The following is a 6,009-nucleotide window of genomic DNA, read 5'->3' as shown; positions in this document are numbered from 1 at the left end:
GAATTCTTAACTCTTGAGAGAATGGTCAAGGTACGCTGATGACCTTTCTGCATTGCCTGTATCAAGAACACAAGAATGTGTCCATCAAATGAACACGTCATCTGAACTGAAAGTACCTTATGTGACAGCGAAAATCCATTGGTACGCATGTACTGATAACATGAAAAATCAGGTTATTATGCATGGATCAACCATCATGAAAGACGAGCTTCAACATGCCAATTCGCAGAGGCGAATCCGGTGAGCAGACGGCAAGAGGTCATGAGCAGCCCCAAATTGCAAATTCGGTCATGAGAATGTGGTGTTAACACAAACCCATACACATTTCCAGTTCCGCATAGTACCTTCTTCTTGCTAGCATCGGTTCACCAGGGACATGTATCCATTAAGGCAGTAACATCCCAGCACCGACTACCCTCGCTGCTGCAACTCATCCTTCGCAAGCTCTGTACGTATGAAACAAGAGATGTGGTAATATGTAATCTGTTTGTTCTGATTCTCAGCCTGTTCTAATATTAACACAACACTTCAGAGTTGCTAAATAGATTTAACAGGTGCTGCGGCTTACCAAACATGCCTGTGCATGTAGGTGGGAAGGTTGAAGCTCTCGGTGGCCACCAGCACAACACCACCCCGCCTTCCCCCGTCTCTGCGGTCATCCAGTTGAATAAGGGAACGTATGGTGGACTAGGATGACTCTGAATAACGCAAGTGAAGAAATCCAAGATCAGGTTCTTTTCTTTCTGCTTACAGATTTGGATCCGTGGACAACTTCTCTGTGGGGACGGGAACTTCCACCTCCTCCAAGGCCAGGGCCACGACCGTCCTCTTCAAATTCCCAGCTGAGCAAGAAGCCGGCACAAAATCTTCGCTTCTCTCTTCCTGGGGTCGGCGTGCGCCCCCCGCCTGAGAGGTCGGTAGTCCGGCGTGTGCGGTAAGGGGCCGGCGTCGCCGGCGAGCATGCCAAGCTCGACCGCCTCCTCGAGCACTTCGATGGCAGAATTCGAAGGAGGAGTGAGGTGGAGCAGGGGCATGCACGTCCGCCAGCGTGGGTGACGAAGGGGAGGGGCGGCCTTACAGGGAGCGCCGGCTATGGAGGGAGGGATCTGGCGACCATGGAAGATTAGGGAAGGGAGGAGAAAAGACAGGGGCGGTGGAATGACTGGCTTTTTTTAGTACAACTACAGTATATACTAGCAGTGTCCAGAGAAGGATTGTGAGTGACCGTGGCGTTGTCCAAACCAATTTTCTTTCATCTTCTAGAAAAATACTTTTCTTTTATAGGGCATGTTCGATTTTGGGTGCCATTTCTTTAATCATCACGGCTTGTTATGATCATGATGATCAGTTGATGGTTTGTAATCCTGTAGGTCATCTTGTGGAGTACTTCACCGGAGATATAAATTTTATGGGTCTATCAAAACTAACTAACTCTGATTACTACTTTATAGGATCATATGACATATTTTAGAACAAAACTACCTGTCATTTTAGTGGATTAGGAATAAAATGATGATATTACAAGAAATCAAGACTTGAAAGATGACGGAAACAACACAGACCCCAAAGATTGAATGATTATTGATAGACCCCCCCCCCCCCCCAAACATCGAACATATCACCCGAAGTTGTATGATTGATGATGTCCCTTTACTAGAGTAAGACATATTTTTTCATATTTTAAAGTATGAAGGAAATGAAGTTGACGAGGAAGTTTTTGATATATATTTTAAAGTACGAAGGGAACCAAGCTCAAACCAATATCCCATCCATCGGATGAAGCACCATAGATCATATCAATAAATGGACCTTCAAGAGATAATGGTGTTTAGTTGTGTTTTTTTAAATTATGTAACAAATTATAATAGAATTATGTGATCATCAATGTTATATGAAGACATGTTTATGGGTCGTATGTTACACGCGCGCTCATATCACTGAGCATAAGACAGATTTGAATGGGTCGGTAAAAAACTCGCTAGAAGAGAAAATATACTCAAATAGATGTTTTTATTGTAGATTATGATACGTGCGTTACACGTGCATGTGTACCAGTATAAACAAAAGAGACAAAAAAGACCCTCTCAACCGTAGCGGTAGGCGCGCCAGCTGACGCGTGGCACCTGTCGCCGCTGCAGGCAGCAGCCCCTGCCGCCACGGCGCCTGGCGGCAGGCCGCGCATAACAGGCAGCCAGTCCCCAGGACGGAACGGCGCTGCGGATGTGGGCCCTGCCGCCACCATGCTAGGCGGCAGGACTGTTCCTGCATGCGATCGAGCGAGAGATTCCCTCGCACTGATTGAAGAATTTGATTGATAGCAGCACTGGTTCCTATGGCATTGATTGGCACGCAGTAGCACTGGAATATTTGTGGCACTGACTTCTTGCTATTTCTTTAGCTGCGCTTTGTGTCACTGATTCCCTGATTGCGTGATTCCCTTCGCTACTAATTTGCAGACTGTGCTAATTGCTGCGGCCAACGAGACAGATTCTCGCGCGCGGGAATCCGATGCTTTTTTACTTTCTATATGCCCCGTTGCTGCTCGGGAATCACTCACTCATCATTGGCTTTTTCTTCAGCGAACGCGACAGCTGCCCGACAATCGCTCACTCGGCGCTGGCTTTTGCTTCAGTGGACGTGATGGCTACCCGGAAATCACTCACTCGGCGCTGGCTTTTGCTTGAGAGGACGCGATGGCACTGCAAGAATTCACTCACTCGTTGTGGGAATCCGAGGATGAGGTAGGTGAGTTTTAACCTGTTGTGCCGACACTACAGGGATCCTCTTCCTTTTATATGCTATATGCTATGCTTCTGCTCCATGCGCAAGCACACTCTCTCTGGCCTCCTCTTGTGCTCTCTAAGTCTCTAAGAACACAGAGAAAGAAAAACTGACTAGACACTTTCACTCGTGATTTAGGGCGATTTAGAGATGGATTTTAAATATGTTGAAGTTGAAGAAAAGATGGTCAAGGTAAGATCTATCCATTTTTGTTTGTTTCGTTCGTATGCATGATGTTTTTACTCTTTTAGATTAGTTCATAACTATGTGTTATCTGTTGTGTTGGGCATTATTTCATCACCTTTTGGAGTCATTTAGAGCTTCAGGAGTAGGATTTACCTAGCGAAGTGAACTACGAAGTTGATGATCAGGGTAATTACTTAGTCTTTTAGCTCGTCATTAGATATGCGATGTTATTGCTTAGAAGTTAGAAATAATTTCAGATGACATATGTTGCATTTGTACTATTTTTTTAGAAGAGTAGGTTGGGGATGTTGTATCAATGTTAGGTGCGTCCATTAGTATTAATCATAATTAGTACTTATGTTGAACATTTAGGTTGGGTTAGAGACGGAATTTGGACAGCAAATATTTGACGGTATTGTAGATCAACATTAGGCTTTTAAAATGCATAAATTTAGTTTGACATGCGAGAAGATCTTAATATGGTAATTAAGTAAAAGTTTGTACTGTAATTGTTCATTGCATGTGGTATGTTATTTCATGTGGTATGTTTATTAATAAGTTTATAGTTAGGAAATCGTAGGACTACTTTGTTATGTCGCAATAATCTAAATTTGCTATGTTAAGATTACATGCTAATGTACTTAATGATGTATGTAATTAGGTAAAATAATTCATCTTAGTAGCAAACAAGGAGGAGATGACGTGATTGAAGAATTTGTGTTTCGATCTTCGCTGTCCTTTTTAGGTGACGACCACATACATGCAAGTGCTATTTTCATACTTTTGATCGCAGAAAGAAAAATACATGTGTAATATTTAATTTTCATACTTTTCATACTCGTAATGCACCTTCAGATATTTAAATTAAATTGAATCTCCTTGTATCTTTGTAATCGTGATGTTAACTTCAGATAATTAATGTAAATTGTATCTCTTTGTATTTTTTAAGTTAATTTGTGTCTCGGATAATTTGCATTTGTATTTATGTCTTCATATGTTTATTTTTATTTGTATGTTTGTGTGCAGGTTATGGCTGAAGTGCCAGTGCTTTTGCAGGGGCCCCACGACGTCAGCCACCGTTATCACCTATTCTTGAAAACAAATAATGATGATGATCCTCGGACTTTCAGACTTCGAACCGTAAAGAACACATGGTCAATACACGATTCTTTCATTCCTCACCTTGAGGCTTATGGACTACATGGTTATGCTAGGTTCGCATCATCCGAAGACCAATTACGTTCGGATCCATCCCTTTTGACATCTCTCATTGACCGGTGGAGACCTGAAACCCACACCTTTCACTTTCGTCTTGGGGAGCTTGCACCTGCACTGAAAGATGTTTCTATCATCACTGCTCTACCAATTAGAGGTGAGCTGTTAGTCTCTCCGCCAGTGACTCCATCTTGGGCATTAAATATCTCAGCCCGTCTTGGGATGACAATGCCAGAATCACAATGTTCTGGTGGCCCTCAGGGCGTCCCACTCGCCTGGCTTCGTGCAAACTTTCATTGTTTATCTAACCAGCTGATTCTGAGACGAGGAAAAGGCATATGTTTGCATATTTGTTGTGGCTACTCGGGACTATGTTTCCAAATTCACACGGGGACGTAGTTCTCCCTGGTCTCATCTACTTTGTAGAGAATATGGTAGATGAATCTTTACCTCAGCATCCAAAATACAGCTTCGGTTCTGCCATGCTATGTCATACATATAGAGGCTTGTGTGATGCCACACAAAAAACTTCATTCACAGAAAAAGCTCCGTTACTTTGTGTCGCCTACGAGTTTCTACAATTGTGGTACTGGGAATACCTCCCTGTTGGACGACCTCGTATACTAGATCCCATACACCCATACAACTGTAGCGAGGGCAATGTAACAATGGCCAGCAGGTTGACAAAGGCACGAAAAAAATGGTATCCAAATATTGCAAAATGTTGTTACCCTATATACCACCAACATTTTGAGATGCTTGATGAGTCACTAGTCACATGGAACCCGTGGACTCAGGAGCAGTTACAGATGGTCTTCATAATACGACCCATTACAGCAGGATGCGTGAGCGATAGTGCATTCTGGCTGACTCGCTGCAACTTATTGTTCATGTGGTTTGTTGAGCCTTACAACCCAGAGCGTATCATGAGATAGTTCGGTCTCTATTAGGATATTTCACCACCTTTTCCAAGATGTGTCGACGAGGAAACCCATAAGTAAGATGTGACCTCCCTAAATAGTTAGTGTCTTTTTTAATTTAGTAAACTGACACTTTGTTACATAATTTGCAGGCTGAGCAATATGGGCAAGGATGGTTACGATTGGAGGGCACATAACATTGAATGGGTACACAAGTGGGAAAATGAAGTGTTAGAAGATATAGTGCATCAACTTAGGTAAATTCTATTTACAATATTTTCTAATGATGACCATATGGTGCGTCAAGATTCTTCGCATTCATCTCAAAGGTTGATATAATTATTAATTCTGTAGATCGCAGAATTAAATAATTATATCAACCTTTGAGATGAAAGCAAAGCATCTTCTCGCATCGTATGGTTATCATTATAAAATTATGTAAATAAAATTTACCTAAGTTGATGCACTATATCTTCTAGCACTTCATTTCCCACTTGTGTTCCCATTCAATGTTGTGTACCCTCCAATCGTAACCACCCTTGCCCATATTGCTCAACCTGCAAATTATGTAACAAAGTGTCAGTTTAGTATATTAAAGAAGACACTAACTATTTAGGGAGGTCACATCTTACTTATGGGTTTCCTCGTCGATACATCTTGGAAAAGGTGGTGGAATATTCTGATAGAGACCGAACTGTCTCATGACATGCTCTGGGTTGTAAGGCTCATAACATCACAGGAACAATAAGTTGCAGCTAGTCAGCCAGAATGCACAATTGCTCACGCATCCTGTTGTGATGGGTCGTATATCGAAGACTATCTATAACTGCTCTTGAATCCACGGGTTCCATGTGACTAGTGAATCATCAAGCATCTCAGACTGCTGGTGGTATATATGGTAACAACA

The 6,009-nt window shown here is 42.4% G+C and overlaps 1 long non-coding RNA gene across 1 annotated transcript; it reads left to right on the top strand.

The window, feature by feature from the left end:
* Positions 1-2,847: 2,847 nt before the first annotated feature.
* LOC125549520 lies at positions 2,848-4,865 on the top strand. Its single transcript, XR_007301369.1, has 3 exons — positions 2,848-2,973; positions 3,629-3,712; positions 3,994-4,865. It is a non-coding gene; the product is annotated as an uncharacterized LOC125549520 (long non-coding RNA).
* The last annotated feature ends 1,144 nt before the right edge of the window (positions 4,866-6,009 follow it).

This window comes from Triticum urartu, chromosome 3, assembly GCF_003073215.2.
Source record: "Triticum urartu cultivar G1812 chromosome 3, Tu2.1, whole genome shotgun sequence".
In the NCBI taxonomy this organism is placed as follows: Eukaryota; Viridiplantae; Streptophyta; class Magnoliopsida; order Poales; family Poaceae; genus Triticum; species Triticum urartu.
This window is presented reverse-complemented; position numbering and strand designations above follow the sequence as displayed.